Source organism: Bos indicus, chromosome 13, assembly GCF_029378745.1.
Source record: "Bos indicus isolate NIAB-ARS_2022 breed Sahiwal x Tharparkar chromosome 13, NIAB-ARS_B.indTharparkar_mat_pri_1.0, whole genome shotgun sequence".
Taxonomy (NCBI): domain Eukaryota; kingdom Metazoa; phylum Chordata; class Mammalia; order Artiodactyla; family Bovidae; genus Bos; species Bos indicus.
In genome coordinates this window covers 49,148,413-49,169,340 of record NC_091772.1, presented here as the reverse complement: position 1 = coordinate 49,169,340, position 20,928 = coordinate 49,148,413, and positions in this window count along the sequence as shown.

Below are 20,928 nucleotides of genomic sequence, written 5' to 3'. Positions count from 1 at the left end.
ATGTTAAATGAACCCACACTTCTGACAAATAAGCTTTCTCTTCAGTTGTTTTATTAATATAGTTTTAATTGGAAGATAATTGCTTTACAAAATTGTGTTGGTTTCTGCCATACATCAACATGAATCAGCCATAGGCATACATACGGACCTTCCCTCTTGAACTTCCCTCCAACTTCCCACCGCATCACACCCCTGTACGTTGTCACAGAGCACTGGCTTTGAGCTCCCTGCATCATAGCAAATTCCCACCAGTTATCTGTTTTACATATGGGAATGTATATGTTTCAGTGCTACTCTCTTTATTCATCCCATCCTCTCCTTTCCTCACTGTGTCCACTAGTTTCTTCTCTATGCCTGCATCTCCATTGATGTCCTAAAATAGGTTCCTCAGTGCCAGCTTTCTAGATCCATATATATGCATTAATATACAATATTTGTTTTTCTCTGTCTGACTTACTCCACTCTCTATAATATGCTCTAGGTTCATCTACCTCATTAGAACTAACTTGTGTCCCTTTTTATGGCTGAGTAATATTCCATTGTGTATATGAACCACAACTCCACTCTGGTGGAGTTTGCTTTGCCTACATGTGCTACTAGCCAGGTGTGCTAGGGAATTGATACCTCCCAGGAGCAGTCCTTAACCAATGACCAATGGGCCTTAGTGAGTGAGCACCTCACCTCTCTCACACCACTGGATGGGATGACTCTGAGGTGCATAATCCAACCTCCCATGGCTCCTGTCACCCCCAGAGGTAACTGGGGTACATTGCACATGTTACTGGCCTTCTCCTTCCTGCCTCACTTCCCCATTTCCCTAGTTATGTTTTCTCCACCTTCCTGTAGTCTGCCTAGACTAAAACCCTTTTCTTAGTGTCAGCTTCTAGAGGAGCTTCAAATAAGCCCTGGGTTTTCTACCCATCTAAGATAACACCATGGACTGCAAGGAGATCCAACCAGTCCATTCTAAAGGAGATCAGTCCTGGGTGTCCTTTGGAAGGAATGATGCTAAAGCTGAAACTCCAGTACATTGGCCACATCATGCGAAGAGTTGACTCATTGGAAAAGACTCTGATGCTGGGAGGGATTGGGGGCAGGAGGAAGAGGGGACGACAGAGGATGAGATGGCTGGATGGCATCACCGACTCGATGGACATGAGTTTGAGTGAAGTCTGGGAGTTGGTCATGGACAGGGAGGCCTGGTGTGCTGCAATTCATGGGGTCACAAACAGTTGGACACGACTGAGCGACTGAACTGAACTGAACTGAACTGAAGATAACACCTCAAATTCAAATTGCACTCTGCCAAGAATGAAGTAAAATGGTTGGCTTTAGCAACCTGCCTCCTGCACTTTGTTCAATGGCTTTTACTTTTATTCACTCAGTGATTTTCACTTTTCCAGACACTGCTAAGTTTCTGAGGCTGCAAGGATGAATACAGAGAAATACACAAATTGATCAAATAGAAGTTTACATATGGTCCAAAATGTGAACCAAGAATAGAGTTACCACCTTCCCTTGTAGGTAAGAGGTTTCCTGGGAGAACATAATACTTGAGTTGAATCTTGGAAACTGAGCAGGTGTTGAGAAGATAGTAAAGGGGGAAGGGAATTCCAAGCAGGAGGAACAGCAGGGGTAAAGGCAGGAAAGCGTGAAATATCAACATGCATTAAAGCAGTGGTTGGTAATTGACTGTGGCTGAACAGAATAGGAAAGAAGGGTGCCTGCACTTTACTGGGCAAAGGAATTTGGACTTCTCCCCATAGGACCTACTTTGAGAAAAATCTCTTTGGTAGACACGAGCATGAATGGCTTGGAGTAGCTCCAGATTGAAGGTGCTACTTGTTCTTCTGAACAAATTAAAAGGCTGTTTTAATTCTTTAAGCAAGAAATCAGGCATCCTTGAACTCAGCAGAAGCATAAGATGAAAAAGAAGGCTATAGGAGACTGAAAAGATAAAATCAGATGACCCTTAATTGCTCAAGATGAATGAAAAAGGAAGTGCAGAAAAGCTCAATTAAAAAAGTACAGTAGAGATTGAGAAAATTCTTAAAAAACCCATGTGACTTCCAGAATCCAAAATTTCAATTCCAAACTATCAATGATTATGTTCTTGACATACCAGTGACTATTGCTGATTATGTCCTTAAGATTATTCTCTCAAGGTCATTTATGTTAGTAAGTATACATCCTTACTTTGCAGTTAACTGTCTACTTGCAATATGAAACGAAGTCATTTTAAACTATTAGGGTGTCATTTCGTGTGTGACTAATTAATAAAGATCATTTTGCATGCATGAAGTAGGTAATAGAGGTGCAATATGTAGTCTAATCCAGGGCAGAAAATGTCATAAGAAAATTAAGGAAAACAGTCATTACATTCCATGCCTTGAAAATTAAAGTAGTCCTTCTTTTCTAACAATTAATTTTTGCCAACTCAGTAAAGTACTGTTTAAGTATCTTATTAGACAAGTAAACAAAAATTGTATACAGAAAAGATTGAGACTAAGGAGAGTTAGTTATTTTAATACACAGATAAATGGACTTATCATATGGAACATTTCAAAAGTGAAATCAAATTGCAATTTTACATTTTACTTATTTATACATTACATATAATTATAAGAAAATGTCACTTAGCACAATCTATTATTGAAAATTTGTTTGCCTTGGTTTCTATAACATAAACCTCAGCACCATAATACTTGATAATGACCAAGTATTATCTTTATATTAGCTATTAATAAAAAAAAATACATAGAAATTACATCATATTTGTTCTGACCATTTGAGACATATTTGTGCTGACCATTTGAGACACTATGGCATGGGTATTTGGGTGTTTCAAAGAAAGAAGAAGAAAAGGGAGGGAGGAAGGAAGGAAGGGAGGGTATAAGAAATTAGTTCTATCTGCTTTTCACTCATTTGTCATGAAACTAATATAAGGGGGTAAGTATCTCTGGTTGTTTGAGTGTTCTTGTTATTAGTATTTGAATTCACAGTAAGTTTAAGTCTTATTGATTTTAGCTAGAGAGTTGATCCAGTATCCCAAAGTGCCAAACATAGAATCAGACAGAACCAGAACTATATGGCTAATTTCAGTTTAAGTGCATTTGTGGTGATTTAATTCATTTATGTATGCTAAGTGATTTTCATTATGATACTACCAAGAAATGTCTGAATTGCATCCTCATATGTCCTCCTTCATTTTCAACAATAAACTTTTAGATAGGAACAAACTTTCGTTTTTAGATAGTAACAAACTTTCATTTTCAACAATAAACTTTTAGATCAGAACAAACTTTCAGATTGGCTGACTCTTGCTTCATGCCCTATGTCAATAATTAAAAATCAAAATTGGATGCTTTTCCTATTTTGTTAATTCGGCTTCTACCTTCAATTAAGCCACAGTGGAAGTTGGATGGTACCAGCTCTTCTGTGGCTGTCTTTCTCTTTTTGAGATAACTTGAATAAGGTGAATGCATCTTAAAAATGACTGACTCCTAAGGAAAGAGAGGGTGGAATGAATTGAGAGAGTAGCAGTGACATATATACATTACCATGTATAAAATAGATATCTAGTGGGAAGTTAGTATATTACACAGAGAGCTCAGACTGGTGCTCTGTGATGACCCAGGACCCAGAGAGGTGAGAAGGAGGGTGGGTGAGAGGGAGGCTTTAGAGGGAGGGGACATATGTACATTTATGGCTGATTCATGTTGTTGAATGACAGAAATGAACACAACATTGTAAAGCAATTATCCTTCAACTAAAAAAAATTAAAAAGTAAATAAAAAATGAATGACTAATTCTTCCATGAAATCCTGCTTTAATGAACACTTTCATAAGTGTCTTCTAAGTTACATTTTCTTTTTTACTTCATACTTTCTTTTGAGCTCTGTGGTCTCTGTTCCAATTTCACATAATAGGAAACCCCTCCAGTGATACCTGTTTTTAATGGAACTTAAAGGTTTCACTTTGGAGAAGGCAAGCTGCCGGGGTTGGGGAAGGAGAACCAGGGGATGTAGCCATTACTTGTCATATGGACCAGGAAACCACTGGGGGACAAGGAGAATGCTAATAACAAATGATAGCCGCCAGGCCACCCTTCACATTATAAACCGAAAAACTTGCTGCCAGTTTACAAAATATCTGAATACGTTAGGGGATTCACTTTCTTTTTAACATGTTTATAAATTACTAAAAATTTAATAATGATGAAATCACATTTTATTTTAAATAATATTTTAAAGCATTTTTAACAGAGAAAAGTAAAGAAAGAAATTTATGATGATTCATGGTTCTGTTACCCAGATAACTCCTGTTAACTTAAAAAAATGATCCACATGCTTATTAAAAAAATTAAACATTATCAAAATGCAATTAAATGAAAATAAAGTTCTCCTTCTTTTTTTTCTACCCCAAACGACTTTTTCTAAAGGCAACCAGGGTTAGAGGATGCAAATGTAATCTTAGAGAAATCAAGACATTAGATATACACTAGCACTTGCACATACATTTGTGTATTTGTATTTGTGCAAAAACATTTTTTTTTCCACATCTTTTGATTTTTAAAATTAAAATATCATGGAGAAATATGTGTGTGTGTGTGTATATATATATATATATATATATATATATATATATATATATGAAAGACCACATAGATCTGTCTTACTATCAGACTAGTATTTTTGCCATGATTATTGCCATGATTTCTTTAGTTTGCCTCTCCTGGTAAACATTTAGCTATTTTCCAGGTTTTGTTTTGTTTTCTATTGTAAGAATGTTTTAATAAGAAATTCAAGTACAAGTTTGAAAGAATAATCAGAGGGTGCATTTCTAACAATAAATTTTCTGGATCAGAATATGTTTATTTAAAAAATATTGAAAACATATAGTTGAACTGTCCCTGAAAAAAGTATATACTGATTTATTCTATAATCAACAGAATCCTCATCAACCTTCAGTTCAGTTCAGTTCAGTCGCTCAGTCGTGTCCAACTCTGTGACGCCATGAATCGCAGCACTCCAGGCCTCCCTGTCCATCACCAGCTCCCAGAGTTCACTCAAACTCATGTCCATCGAGTCGGTAATGCCATCCAGCTATCTCGTCTGTTGTCCCCTTCTCCTCTTGACCCCAATCCCTCCCAGCATCAGAGTCTTTTCCAATGAGTCAACTCTTCGCATAAGGTGGTCAAAGTATTGGAGTTTCAGCTTTAGCATCAGTCCTTCCAATGAACACCCAGGATTGATCTCCTTTAAGGTGGACTGGTTGGATCTCCTTGCAGTCCAAGGGACTCTCAAGAGTCTTCTCCAACACCACAGTTCAAAAGCATCAATTCTTCGGTGCTCAGCTTTCTTCACAGTCCAACTCTCACATCCATACATGACGACTGGAAAAACCATAGGCTTGACTAGAAGGACCTTTGTTGGCAACCTTATGTACCATCAAATGATGGTAAAATGATTAGGTACAAACATTATATTATCATTTCTATTTCCTATTTGGGTGAACTCAGGGAGTTGGTGATGGACAGGAAGGCCTGGTGTGCTGCAGTTCATGGGGTCACAAAGAGTTGGACACGACTGAGCGACTGAACTGAACTGATGGTTGAAAAGTTTTACTTTATGCTTTGTTGTTGTTGTTCAGTTACTATGTTTGACTCTTTGCAACATCATGAACTGCAGCACAGCAGGCTTCCTTGTCCTTTACTATCTCCCCTGAGTTTGCTCAAACTCATGTTCATTGAGTCAGTGATGCCATCCAATCACCTCATCCTCTGTCACCCACTTCTCCTCTTGCCCTCAGTCTTTCCTAGCATCAGGGTCTTTTCCAAAGAGTCAGCTCTTTGTATCAGGTGGCAAAAATATTGGAGCTTCAGCTTCAGCCTCAGCACTTCCAATGAATATTCAGGGTTGATTTCCTTTAGAATTGACTGGTTTTATCTTACAGTCCAAGGGATTCTCAAGAGTCTTCTCCAGCACCACAGTTCAAAAGCATCAATTCATCAGATTCTTTATCTGTTTTTCTAGACTGCTTGCCTCTTTCTTATTGACTTAAAAAGCAAGCAAATAGAATATTATAATACTATTATAACACTTACAAACTTTATTTGGTACAGGTTCTTTGCATATTAAAAAAAATAGTCCTTTGTCACAAATTAGTCTTCTGATATGAACATTTATTCCATCCCTTGACTGACTTTTGACTTTACGATGCATTTTTTCTGTATTGAAATTTCAAATATTTTTGTAACTAAATGTATTCATCTTTAATTTTGTAACTTTCATTGTTTTATGTCTTACTTCAAAGGGACTTTACATGCTGCAAGATCATAAATTCACTGATTATTTCTTATAATATTTTAATGGATTTCAATATTTATCTTTAAATCTTTGACATACCTGGAATTTCTTTTTGACTTGTCAGTTTCCCATCACATTTATTGAATTATCCATCTATTATTACTTGTTTGAAATGACATCTTTATTATGTAATTGCTCATTTATATTTGTGACTCTTTCATTGATCTCTTCATCTGTTTATTTTTTTCTTATCTAATTCCATGGAATAATCGTTTCCTATTAGAATATGAAGTATGAAGGAAGGAATAGGGATCTTACATGCCTTATTTGTGGTTAAATCCACACCACTTAGAACAGTCCCTGACACATAGTGGTTTCTCAGAAATACTAGTTGAACATATGAATAATAAAAAGTTCTAGTTCTTTATTCATCAACTTTATATATAATCTACTGATGGTCCTTATAAAAATAGGGGATTAGTACACTGACTCATCTCCTTAGCTCTGCCCTTCAGCTCTGGATTTCCTGTTGCTCTATTATTATCTTTTAAGTTTCAATAATTAGAATATGGACTTTCTGAAATCATATTTCCCACATTGACTTAATTTTAGTTCTATGTGTAAATAAGTTCAATGCATCAATATGTAGTCTGATCAGGGCTTCGTCTAAAATAGATTTTATTGAAAAGAGTTTATGGATTTAATGAGATTTACTGTATTCTTGTTTAATGAGTTAAATAACATTTACATAGTGCTTTCTATTAGTATCTGCCTGGCTCTGTTCTAAGTACTTTACAAATATTAGCTTATTCACAAAAAGGTATAGTTCCTGAACTTCTGCATATAATTTACTTGACTTTAAATTTGTATGCCCTTCTGGCTTGGTTTAGAAATTTTTTACCAACCCCTCCATCCCAAATGACTTGAAGACAATAGATACAGCTTGATTTTTACCCTTTGTACTCAACTTGCTTTTTCTATCTATATTCCTGAAGAAAATCATATTGATCCTTGATGTTCAAAGTTTAGCATGATGTATCTGTGCTTACCATTATTTATTGGTTTATCTTAGAATAGATTTTATAATCAGTTTAATAGATTTGTTAATTTAAATCATTTTCATTCAGGTGACATTTTCTCCTGTGCATGTTTTAATCCCCTTCTCTCTTCTACCTATTAAAATGAACTATTGGGTTCTTTAAAAAATTTTAACTTTTTAAAATTGAGGTATAATTGATATAAAAATTATATTACTTTCAAATATACCACATAATGATTCAATATTTGTATATATCACAAAATGATCACCACAATGTCTAGTTAATATATGTCAGCATGCTGCTGCTGCTGCTGCTGCTACATCGCTTCAGTCGTGTCTGACCCTGTGCAACCCATAGATGGCAGCTCACCAGGCTCCCCCATCCCTGGGATTCTCTAGGCAAGAAAACTGGACTGGGTTGCCATTTCCTTCTCCAATGCATGAAAATAAAAAGTGAACGTGAAGTCGCTCAGTCATGTCTGACTCTTAGCGACCCCATGGACTACAGCCTACCAGGCTTCTCGGTCCATGGGATTTTCCAGGCAAGAGTACTGGAGTGGGGTGCCATTGCCTTCTCCAATATGTCAGCATACATAGTTATAATTTTTTTCTTGCAATGAAGACTTTTAATAAGATCTACTGTCTCAGTAACTTTTAAATTGTAATCAGCACTACATTCTGAACATTGCATCCCCATGACTTCTTTTTTTAAATGATTTTACTTATTTATTTTTATTTTTGGCTGTGCTGGGTCTTTGTTGCTGCGTGTGGGCTTTCTCTAGTTGCAGCCAGCGGGGGCTACTCTTCATTGTGTTGCCCAGGCTTCTCACTGAGGTGGCTTCTCATGGTGTGGAGCATGGGCTCAAGATCACAGGCTGAGTAGTTGTGGTGCATGGGTTTAGTTGCAATATGGCATGTGGGGTCTTCCCCATCAGGGATTGAACCTATATCTTCTCCATTGGCAGGTGTATTCTTAACCATTGGACCACCAGGGAAGTCTGCCGTGATTTCTTTATGAGAAGTTTTATTAACATTTTCTATGGACTTCCTTCATATCCTCTAGGTGTGCATTACTACAAATTGGAAATAGATGTGCACTAACAGTCTTTCTTCCGTCTGTTTAAGGTTGGGTAGAAGTGATAGGGCCATTTGGGAGGTGGGGGCAGTCAGAGTTTCTCATTTCTTTCTGATTCTGACTGTTACATTTCAAAGGTGTTCTTTTAAGTAGTGTGCCTTTCCTTTTGATTGATTCCTATATGCAGTATATTTATCTTTTACTTTTTTTTTTTTTGAATTCTTTTAATTTTTTTTAAACTTATTGTTCTGTACCACTCTGCCATCTTACTTTGGACTCTGCATGTCAACTATTTACTTACCATGTGCTATTTCATGTGTTTTAGTTTGCTTGATTTAAAAGCAGATGCCACTATGTAAGAATAGCCTTCAGTTCAGTTCAGTCGCTCAGTCATGTCCGACTCTTTGCAACCCCATGAATTGCAGCACGCCAGGCCTACCTGTCCATCACCAACTCCCGGAGTTCACCCAGACTCACGTCCATCGAATCAGTGATGCCATCCAGCCATCTCATCCTCTTTCGTCCCCTTCTCCTCTTGCCCCCAATCCCTCCCAGCATCAGAGTCTTTTCCAATAAGTCAACTCTTCGCATGAGGTGGCCAAAGTACTAGAGTTTCAGCTTTAGCATCTTTCCTTCCAAAGAAATCCCAGGGCTGGTCTCTTTCAAAATGGACTTGTTGGATCTCCTTGCAGTCCCAGGGACTCTCAAGAGTCTTCTCCAACACCACAGTTCAAAAGCATCAATTCTTCGGTGCTCAGCCTTCTTCACAGTCCAACTCTCACATCCATACACGACCACACGAAAAACCATAGCCTTGACTAGACGGACCTTTGTTGGCAAAGTAATGTCTCTGCTTTTGAATATGCTATCTAGGTTGGTCATAACTTTCCTTCCAAGGAGTAAGCATCTTTTAATTTCATGGCTGCAGTCACCATCTGCAGTGATTTTGGAGCCCAGAAAAATAAAGTCTGACACTGTTTCTACTGTTTCCCCATCTATTTCCCATGAAGTGATGGGACCAGATGCCATGATCTTCATTTTCTAAATGTTGAGCTTTAAGCCAACTTTTTCACTCTCCACTTTCACTTTCATCAAGAGGCTTTTTAGTTCCTCTTCACTTTCTGCCATAAGGGTGGTGTCATCTGCATATCTGAGGTTATTGATATTTCTCCCGGCAATCTTGGTTCCAACTTGTGTTTCTTCCAGTCGAGCGTTTCTCATGATATACTCTGCATAGAAGTTAAATAAGCAGGGTGACAATATACAGCCTTGATGGACTCCTTTTCCTGTTTGGAACCAGTCTGTTGTTCCATGTCCAGTTCTAACCGTTGCTTCCTGACCTGCATACAAATTTCTCAAGAGACAGATCAGGTGGTCTGGTATTCCCATCTCTTTCAGAATTTTCCACAGTTTATTGTGAACCACACAGTCAAAGGCTTTGGCATAGTCAATGAAGAAGAAATAGATGTTTCTCTGGAGCTCTCTTGCTTTTTCCATGATCCAGCAGATGTTGGCAATTTGATCTCTGGTTCCTCTGCCTTTGCTAAAACCAGCTTGAACATCAGGAAGTTCACGGTTCACATATTGCTGAAGCCTGGCTTGGAGAATTTTGAGCATTACTTTACTAGCGTGTGAGATGAGTGCAATTGTGCAGTAGTTTGAGCATTCTTTGGCATTGCCTTTCTTTGGGATTGGTAAAATCCCACAAAGTTCAGTGACAATACATGACTTCCCCATGGCCACCAGAAGATAATGTTGAAGGTAGGACTTATCCTACTTTCTCAGTTGTGGTGGCTAGAGAAAGTATGTCAATAAATTGGTAGAAATATCAGAAGCAGACAATAGCATATATGATAGCCACGTTTAATAAGCACACAGTATGCAAGATACTCTACTGGGCACTGAGCAGGAAGGAACTCATTTGATCCTCACAGTAACACTATAAAGTATTAACTTTAGTTGTTTTTATTTTATAGAGGGAAAATAAAAAGTGCAGGATTTTAAAGTGATTTGTCCAAAGATACCCAGCTTCTAGTAAAAATAGTACTCAAACCTTGGGGATACATTTCCACAAATGGTGGTTTTAATCCTTAACTTGTAAAGAATCCTCCTGCAATGCAGGAACCCCGGTTCAATTCCTGGGTCAGGAAGATCCTCTGGAGAAGGGATATGCTACCCAATCCACTATTGGTGGACTTCCCTTGTGGCTCAGCTGGTAAAGAATCTGCCTGCAGTTGGGGAGACCTGGATTCAATCCCTAGGTAGGGAAGATCCCCTGGAGAAAGCAAAGGCTATCAACTCCAGTATTCTGGCCTGGAGAATTCCACATTCCAAGGGGTCTCAAGAGTCGGACATGACCGAATGGCTTTCACTTTCTCTTTATACTGCCAAGTTACATGAGATTTTCTGTATTTCACATGTGAACTTAAAAGAGATTTGGTCATTCTAGGAAGACTGTGCTAGCTTCCTACTTAAGTCAACTCTGTCAATTCCATCCATTCATTTAGATGTTCCGTGTACAATAATCCTGGTGACTGGGTTTATGAAGTTCTTGTTGAATTTATTGGATGATTCAACTTCATATTGATTCATCCTTAATCAATAAAAGCAGTTTTATTGATAGCTCTTTTAACATTTTTGTCTGCACATTTAGAGGTTGTCAAAGAAAATGTAACAGTGAGCTGTTATTTGCAGTGAGCCATCTTTTGTCTACTTATACCTTGGTGAGGGAGGAAAGGTCACATTTTGCAGCCAACCATGTAATTAGAACTAACATTGGCCTTGTAGGTGTGACAGCTGACCCAGTCAGATCATCCAGTGTTTTCCTCTTTGCATGCACAATTCCTGTCTAATACTATGGTACAGAAGGAAATGTTCTTTTTCTGAAAATTTTCTCTGTATACCAATCAAATTGTTCCCTCAAGATACATCATAAAGAAATATCACTGAATACTTTAATTGTGGCATTCACAAGAGCTACTTTTTAAAAAGCAACACTTGGTCACAAACTCAGATTTTAATCAAAAGCAAATTTTTGGTGAGTTGAGTGATTTTTCCAATATTTTTCAGCTTAAAATTTTTGATAGTCACTGGCCCCATAAATTGAACCTATTTTCAAAAGATTTGAGCTAAATTAGTTCAGTGTTTTACAGTTAAAATAGAAAACCTGCATTTTTCTCTGAGTACAACACACTCACACACACCCCCACACACACCAACATCACCTTACCAAATGCTTTTTTTCCCCTACACTAAGTATTTCTCAAAAGTATCTGAAAGTTTAACATTCAAACTTGGCAGTTGTATGATCCTCCCAGGGGAGGAAATTCAGGGGAATTTAAAGAAAATTGGCTTAGCAATGTGTTTTGAATATAGGCAACAGAACATTTTCTATTTGGGTACAACTACATCAATGAAACTTGAGTCAGTGGAAGTCTTGTCCGATGCCATTTAGAAGGTTGTCAGAGTAAAGGGAGGCGTTAGAAGAATACCGATTGGAACAGAAAACTGCCTTAAGGAAAGGCTCTATTTCCTTCCATTTCCTGTTGTAGATAAGTGAGGACCAAATATAGGAAACCATAAGGTCATTTCAGCAAATAAAAACCAACCCACCATCTGGGTATTATATATTGTGGTCATTGCTGCTGGTACTTTGCTCATGGTGAAAGCTTCAAAGCATGGCTGCAAACACTTTGACACTTGGATACCCTTCCTGCATTGCTGGATTTTATCAGACTTGTCATTGCTCCAAACCAGGGGAAGTTACATTAGATGACTTCTGAAGCTAAATCCTAAAAGGCCAGGTAGCTTCCACCTTGTTCACTGAAACACTCACTCCTGGAGCCCAGAAATGCCAAGAAGTCACTCTGAAAATCTTGGCTGTACCTTGCTGTTTAACCTCAGGACAGTTACTTGATCTCTCTGTGCCTCAGTATCCTCATTTATAAAATGAGAAGTAATAGTCTGGGGTACAACACTGGGGTCCTCTTATCTGTATCTTATACAGTTGTTTAAAGGACCAAATGCCTTAATAGCTTAGAATAGTGCTGGCAAATAATAGACAAAAATGGAATTATTTGGTAAATGAAACGTGCACATCTTTTTGATGCAGATTGCACTTAATACACTTCAAAAACAAATCATTCTGCATTTTGAATTTCAGAGAACAGATCCCCATGGTGGCAAGTAAAAAGGCTATTTAAAGCTCTAATGAACTTGAGCAATTCCACCCAAAGAAAATGCTAGTGTCTGAAAAGCAGAGATGCTTCTGAAAAAACTCTTTGGCTTGTATTTCCCTTCCTAAATTCTAGGCTGATATTTGCTGTGTTTACATCATCGAACCAGGCATTTCCCTACTCATGTTCTAACACTGAGTAAGACATTTGAACTTATAAAATTTACAAGTCTAAAATAGTTACCAGCATGTACTCCCCCTCTCCGCAGCTTGCCTCACCCTGTGAGGGCTTAGGTTATAAAAATGAATGAAATCATCATTCCTGTTTACTGGATAATCCCAAAGCTAAAATAAAAAGGAACTGGGGAGACAGCAAAGAACATTTAAGGAGAAATGAAGATACATGGGTACAGAGAGACCTCACCAGATATCTCGCAGGGTAAATTACTGGCAAGCACATCACAGTGTGATTGTCTGTGGTTTTCCTTCATTCATTTTTTAGAAAGAAAATGAGTGAATAGGGAGCTAAAATTTGATCATCAAAGTCCTTTTAAGATATAGGTCAATTAGCTAAAGCAAATGTACAGATATGCATGTTTTCAGAGATGCCAAATTTGCTAGTCATTTGCTAGTCATCAATGTTTCCCATACTCTGTTCTGGAAACTATATTTCCCAGGCTCTTTTGCACCCTGGCTTCCTGATAATGTTCAGCCAAAAAGATACTTTGATGGAAGACTGGGGGATGGAAGATGGCAGAAGCCAGAACATCTCTCCTCTACTCCCTTTGCTTCAGACTTCATCATCTCTGCTGTGATTTCAGCTTTCACTGGGAAGACCTCACCATGAATTCTAGCTTCCAAGAGGTGCACCTAGGTTCTGGTCCTGGAACTACTTTTCCTTCTGTTAACCTTAGGGATGGTATCTGCTTCTTGCTATTAATTTCTCTGATTTGCCTCACTATCCTCTGTAGGGCTTCTTACCTCCTCCTCATCTCTGTCATCAAGTTCCTTTATTAAATCTCTTCTGTTTGAAACACCTAGAGAGGTTCCAGTTTTCCTGACTGAATTCTCCAAGATACCTATAAGCAGATTTTTTAAAAAAATAAACAAATAAAATTATTTTTATTATGTTTTCTTTTTTTATTTTTAAAAATTGTTTCTGATATGAAACATGCAGGGACAGGGTTGTTTTATTGACCTAACATTTTATAGACAGACTGCCATTTGCCATATGAAGGATGTTATGTCAGTTACACTAATTTTTATATTCTTCTGAGTTGAATTTTCTGTTTTGGTACACATGGATGTAATTCTAGTTGCTCATTTAGAGGACATGAAAGTTGAGTTGTCTAAGAAAGTGAATTATATGCATGTTAAGCTGCATCAGTCATGTCTGACTCTCTGTGATGCTATGGATTGTAGCCCTCCAGGTTCCTCTGTCCATGGGGTTCTCCAGGCAAGAATACTGCAGTAGGTTGCCATATCCTCCTCCAGGGGAACTTCCTGACCCAGTGATCAAACCCGTGTCTCTCACATCTCCTGCATTGACAGGCATGCTCTTTACCACTAGCACCACTTGTAAAGCCCAAATTATATACTCAGTTGCAATCAAATTGTCTTTAATTTACCTTTCTATGGGCTCTTCACTGTACATTCTCCGTTTTGTCTAGTGTGCAGTACTTCAAATTCACATCTCATGTGTGATGCCTAAAAACTCATCACCCATTAGAAAAGGCTACTCTCACCACCATGATTTAACAGATAATTAATCTTTAACATTGGTGATTTTTTCCCCTCAAATAATATTTTTATTGACCTCAGGACCACCAAGACTTTGTAGCAGTACCTCCTCATAGACTGTTTTTTTTTTTTTTTTCCTTGCAAGGTATCATTTTGGGGACCTGGATATAGAATGTGTGTGCTGGATTCCATCAGGAAATGCCACTGCATCCCCAGGGATCTGAACCTCAGTAGAGAGGTTACTATCTGCAGGCAGAGCAGACTGTTTGCACGGAGGCTTTATTGCAGCTGCAGACTTAGCACATATGAAAAGGTTTTCTGTGCTCACTTTCTGGATGAGGCATATTGCATCACTGGGAATTCCTGTCCTCTAACACATAGTAACCAACATGCCTTAATAAGCATTCGCCTTTTTTATTTTCAGGTCAATAACGTCATGCTTTCTGTTCATTAGGGAACTGGTTTAAAAAAATTTTTTTTCAAACCAAAAGGAAAGACATAAAATAATATTTCCAGTGTTGTGACTCTGGTATGTCCTTGTGCAGAAGCAGTCAGCCAATGTAACTCAATGCAAACCATGGGCAATGTTCAGGCAGGGTTTCCAAGGCATGGTGTCTGGCAAGAAGGGTTGTTGTCAGGGGAAAAATTTTGTGTATCCTTCCATGAGGTAGATACTCTTGGAGGGGGTGGGAAATTGGCCTCATGCTGTCAGGCACAGCATCCTCTTAGCAAAGAAGTCAGGGGTTCAAAGTTAATGCACTTTGGTTGGAAAAACTGACAGCAGAACCTGAGGAAAGCAAATGCAGCAAACAGGATGCAGACCATCTCAGAAAGCCAGAGGATGTGAGTTCCAGCCAGCAGGCCAATGACAGAGCCATAACAGCCCCAATCAGACAGTGCAGAGATAGTAGGAGGGGAAATAGAGGTAGCAGACTGGCACATGGGCTACTTTCAGAATTACCTTGCTTCCTTGCAAGACTTAGGTGCTGTAGGGTTGTTAAATGTCCTTGTTAGGAGCAGGAGCCACAGGCTTGCTCTGGAATGCCTTAAAGTACTGAAGAATATCTGCTGACATACCCAGTCCCCTATACTGAGCCCTCATTTGAGAAGCCTTTATCTATACAATGACAAGCAATAATTTAGATGGATTTTTTTTTTTTTTTTACCAAATCAATGGATTGTGAAATCCTAAGATTCTCTCATGTTTAACACACATTATGTTGCTGTCAATGGGAAACATTAAAAGAAAACTAAGATCATGGCATCCGGTCCCATCACTTCATAGCAAATAGAAGAGGGAAAAGTGGAAGCAATACATATTTTATTTTCTTGGGCCCCAAAATCACTGCAGTGACTGCAGCAGTGAAATTAAAAGATGCTTGCTCCTTGGAAGGAAAGCTATGAGAAACCTAGACAGCCTATTAAAAAGCACAGACATCACTTTGCCAACAAAGGTCTATATAGTCAAAGCTATGGTTTTTCCAGTAGTTATGGATGGATGTGAGAGTTGGACCATAAAGAAAGTTTAGTGCCAAAGAATTGATGCTTTTGAATTGTGGTACTGGAAGTCTCTTGAGAGTCCCTTGAACTACAAGAACATCAAACTAGTCAATCCTAAAGGAAATCAACCCTGAATATTCTTTGGAAGGATTGTTGCTGAAGCTGAAGCTCCAAAAGGAAAAAGGAGAAGGGGGAAGGAGAGGATGAGATGGTTACATAGCATCACCGGCTCAATGGACATGAATCTGAACAAACTCCAGGAAATAGTGAAAGACAGAGGAGCCTGGTGTGTTGCAGTCTATGGGGTCAGAAAGAGTCAGACATGACTTATGACTGAACAACAGCACCAGCCTTCTTAGTAACTTCTAGAACATTCTACGATTTCTTTACTTTTATCTTGTAGAAGGAAATTGGAGCAGCCAGTGCTCTACTTATACCATATAAAACTCTGTCCAGTGACTTTTCATTCATGAACTCATTGAGTCTAGTAGCTGCTAACTGGTGGCTAATAGGTGATACCTGGCTTAAAAAGTCAGAGAAGGCAATGGCAACCCACTCCAGTACTCTTGCCTGGAAAATCCCATGGACGGAAGAGCCTGGTAGGCTGCAGTCCATGGGGTGATGAAGAATGGGACACAACCGAGCGACTTCCCTTTCACTTTTCACTTTCATGCATTGGAGAAGGAAAGGGCAACCCACTCCAGTATTCTTGCCTGGAGAAACCCAGGGACAGAGGAGCCTAGTGGGCTGCCGTCTATGGGGTTGCACAGAGTTGGACACGACTGAAGTGACTTAGCAGCAGCAGCAGCAGCTTAAAAAGTATTAGATTTGGCCTATGAAGTATATCTTAACTTTTGGAAATGTGTTGCCAATATCTAAAATTTACAAAAATTTCCATAAAAACTCACAATTCCAGCTTTTTAAAAGAGAGAGATTTGAAAATACCAGGTCTTCATTTCCACATAGTCTCAGTGTGCTGGACCAACACAGTGGGGTGTCTCTCCAAATATATGTACTCCCCAGTTTTCCACAGAACCCACTACTTCCCTATGGTCCTTGACTTCTGTTGCCATTTATCAACACATTCACAATATTTTTTAAAATACAGAATAAGATAAAAGTAGAATATGTTTTATATGAACATTTCTATCAACCATAAGAAACAGAGACAGACCGAGAGCCTATATGCAAGTCGAGGAATGTTTCCTTATACCTGTTTTACTACACTCATAGCTCCTGTAGGCATTTGAGTTTGAGAGCCTGAATTATACTTATTTATACTAGAAGGTGCAAATGACAATTTGACAGTGGTTGATCTGTGGTATGAATATGATGTCTTGTGGAGCATGTCATCACTTCCATCCTGTTCTGCAGACAGCATGTGAATCTAGACACCAAATTATATGAGGTGACTGGTCTCAAGAATTTATCTCCTCAAATCATTAGGATTTATTTGAACCATCAAGCCCCTGCTTTTATTTTTGTAAAAAAAAAAAAAAGTGATTTCTGGAAACAGCTTTTAAAGGGTAAATGATACTACTTGCAGTGAATTGCATGAATAACTGCAGAATTTTGTATAAAGAATGAGTTGAGAAAAGAGTCATTGACTCCTTAGTATCAGACAGGTTTAGTGAGGCCAGGTGAGAAGGAAGCTGTTCTTGTCAGTCAAGGCTTCTCAGCACACAGAGGCACATGCTGTCTCAGAACCTGGGGTTCTTAAATGAGTCTCCCAGAGCTATAAAATGCCTCTTTTTTAAAACAGATGGAAACACTGTACTGGGAAAATCTGAGGAGTTTAATACATTTCAAGTCCTGAAGAATTTTGTAATAGACTACAGAGGTAGTTCAAAGGGGAGGGGAACACTATTAGAATGGAACAATTGAAGCCCCTAAAATGTGAAACATACACATGCATAGACATTAGCATTGGCATTTACCAGATACATTTTTGAAGAGAAAGAAATAAAGGCACACACTGCTGCTGCTGCTGCTGCTAAGTCACTTCAATTGTGTCCGACTCTGTGCGACCCCATAGACGGCAGCCCGCCAGGCCCCACCACACACTGGTAAAGACCAAACTCTAAATGAGATTATATAAATCAATAAGGTAAAATGGGACCTTTCTCTCTGGTGGCGGTGGGATTTGAAGCAACTCTAAAATCACATTATAATAATAGGCATTCTGCCAATCCCAGGTCTAGATACATTTCTCCCAGTGCACCATATAAAATTTAAAGTACAGTGTAAGCCCAAGAACCAAACACACTTGCCCCACTCTTGACTATTTTGTTTTTATACAATTTCTTAGTCAGGACCTCATACAGGAAAAAGAGGTAGATTCTATAGATTGAATATAAGATTGAAAATTCAAATGCTTGTTGGTTATTATGTTTGTTGCCACAGCCACCTACCCTACCCCACCTCCAATCCATGTTCCTCTTTGTTCAAGCCTGCTTTATATCCTATGAAGTGATATCTGTGGACAGAATCATCCCATCCTTGTGTCCTTGAACTTCTGGTGTCTGAGAGGTACTGACAGGTAGTCGAAGGGCAAGAGAGAGATGGAGAAATTACAGCATTTGTTCTTTGACTCCCTTCTGGACCTCATTTCTGAGAATGGGTATGGTCCTATGTTATGCAACAGCTTCTGTGCACTTTTCCTTTCACCTTCAGAGTTAGGATGGTAAAAATTCCTTCCCATTGGTGGACTCAGGGTAACTTTTGCATATGTGTGTGTGCTTGTAGCTTCAGTTGTGTCCGATTCTTTGTGACCCTATGGACTGTAGCCTGCCAGGGTCCTCTGTCCATGGGATTCTCCAGGCAAGAATACTGGAGTGGGTTACCATGCCCTTCTCCAAGGGATCTTCCCAACCCATGGATCCAGCCACGTCTCTTATGTCTCCTGCATTGGCAGGTGGGTTTTTTGCTGCTAGCGCCACCTGGGAAGCCCCTGGGTATCTTAAAATCCCTTATTTGTTCCCTTGACTATCCAACTATCTTTACTCTTCTGCACATGGTCTAGGTATTAAATTCTCTATAAGAAAAGTGACCAAGTCCTAAGTCACCTCTAAGGAATGAAGTCAATATGTAACTCCAAAAATTGCCTGCCCATTGAGAAAAGCTACCAAAAACCTTTATGGAAGAGTAAGAAAGTGCTAAGACAAATCCTTTCCTTATTCAGTTTTCTAACAGCCTTTCTGAATGTAGACATGTTGGAACTTTAATCACATACTTAAGAGTAGAGATGGATGGCAATTGCATCATTTGTATTTAAGGTACTTTTATCTAGTAGGCTGAGCAAATGGAAAGATGGAGATTACATATAAAGCTGTTAACTAGCCTTGCCTCAAAGACTATTTTGCTGTTAAGGGATATAATATATTTCAGAAAAGATATTCTCCCTAATTTTAGTTCAAAAAAACTATTTTTTGGAATACGTTATTAAATTTATCTCAAAATTTACCACCTAATTCAGGATACTGCTTGATTTCAGAGATGCTGACAAAGAAGGCTTGGAGAAACCCAGATCAAACTGAAGGTCCACATAGCTATTTTATTTTATCCCCTTAAAAGACTGAGAGATTGAAATCTCCCCAAAGAAGAATAGCATGGGGAGCATAGAATGGACTTTTCCAGTATCTACAACATGCCAGACACTTACATATTCTTGTTAAATCCTCACTATTCTTCCCTTTCTAGTCTCTATTTGTATATGTGGAAACTGAGGTTCAGAATCATAAAATAACTTCTTAAGATTACAAAGAACAAAATTGGTCCATGTGAGTTTCAAATACAGTTTTAACTCCAAGAACCATTTTTAAAAAGTCATATTATTCAACTTCCTGCCCTGTTTGATGACTTGAGTCTTGAGTGGTTTTATCAATATCAGGCATCTGAGCTAAAGCTCTTGGGCATGATAATGATTGGGCAAAAAGTACAAAGTTCAGTCCAATCAAGGCATAGCCCATATTCATCTGAACTTAGCCCAGTGGATTTGTATGGGTACACATGGCCTGCTGAGTTGGACACTGTCCTTAAGGGATTCTGCCACCAGTTGGAAAGAGAATAATACAGGAGAAACATTTAGAACCTAACACTACCCAGTGGTTAATCAAGTATACACAGGGTGACTCCATGTACAAATTCAGTAAGAGCTTTGTGGGAGGAAAAGTCCATGTTAGTAGGTGGAAGAGGTGATGTATATATACCATTATAGCAAAGATAATCCTGGCAGAGGGGAGACTGGCTTGTCAGGTCAGCTCTTGCTAAGGTTAAGGGATGATTGAAAATTAACTGAAGCATAGAAATGAAAATTAATGGATATAGAACATACAAAGTAAAATTACAGTGAAATATCACTAAATGCCCTCCAGAAGAACTAAAAGGAACACTGAACACATCAAGTACTAGCAATGATATGGAGCAACTGGAACTCATATATTGCTAGCAAGAGTTACCAGTTGGTGGTTTCCAGTAAAATTAATCACATGTACATTGCACATATAGCAATTCCTTTTCTAGGAATAAGCCCAGAAAGACAAGTGCAGAAAGTGAAAGTCACACAGTCGTGTCTGACTCTTTGCAAATCTATGGACAGTATACAGCCAGGCTCCTCTGTTCATGGAATTCTCCAGGCAAGAATACTGGAGTGGGTTGCTGTTTCCTTCTCCAGGTGATCTTCCCAACCCAGGGATGGAACCCAAGTTTCCTGCACTGCAGGCAGATTCTTTACCATCTGAGCCACCAGGGAAGCACAAGCAAAGTAAGGACATATATTTACCAAAAGACATGTATTAGAACATTCATAACAGCAATATTAACAATAGCCAAATGGAAACTTCCCTAAAACCCATCAGTTCAGTTCAGTTGCTCAGTCGTGTCTGACTCTTTGTGACCCCATGAACCGCAGCATTCCTGGCCCCCCCTATCCACCACCAACCGCCAGAGTCTACCCAAACCCATGTCCATTGAGTCAGTGATGCCATCCAACCATTTCATCCTCTGTCACCCTGTTCTCCTCTGGCCCTCAACCTTCCCCAGTATCAGGGTCTTTTCAAATGAGTCAGCTCTTTGCATCAGGTGGCCAAAGTAT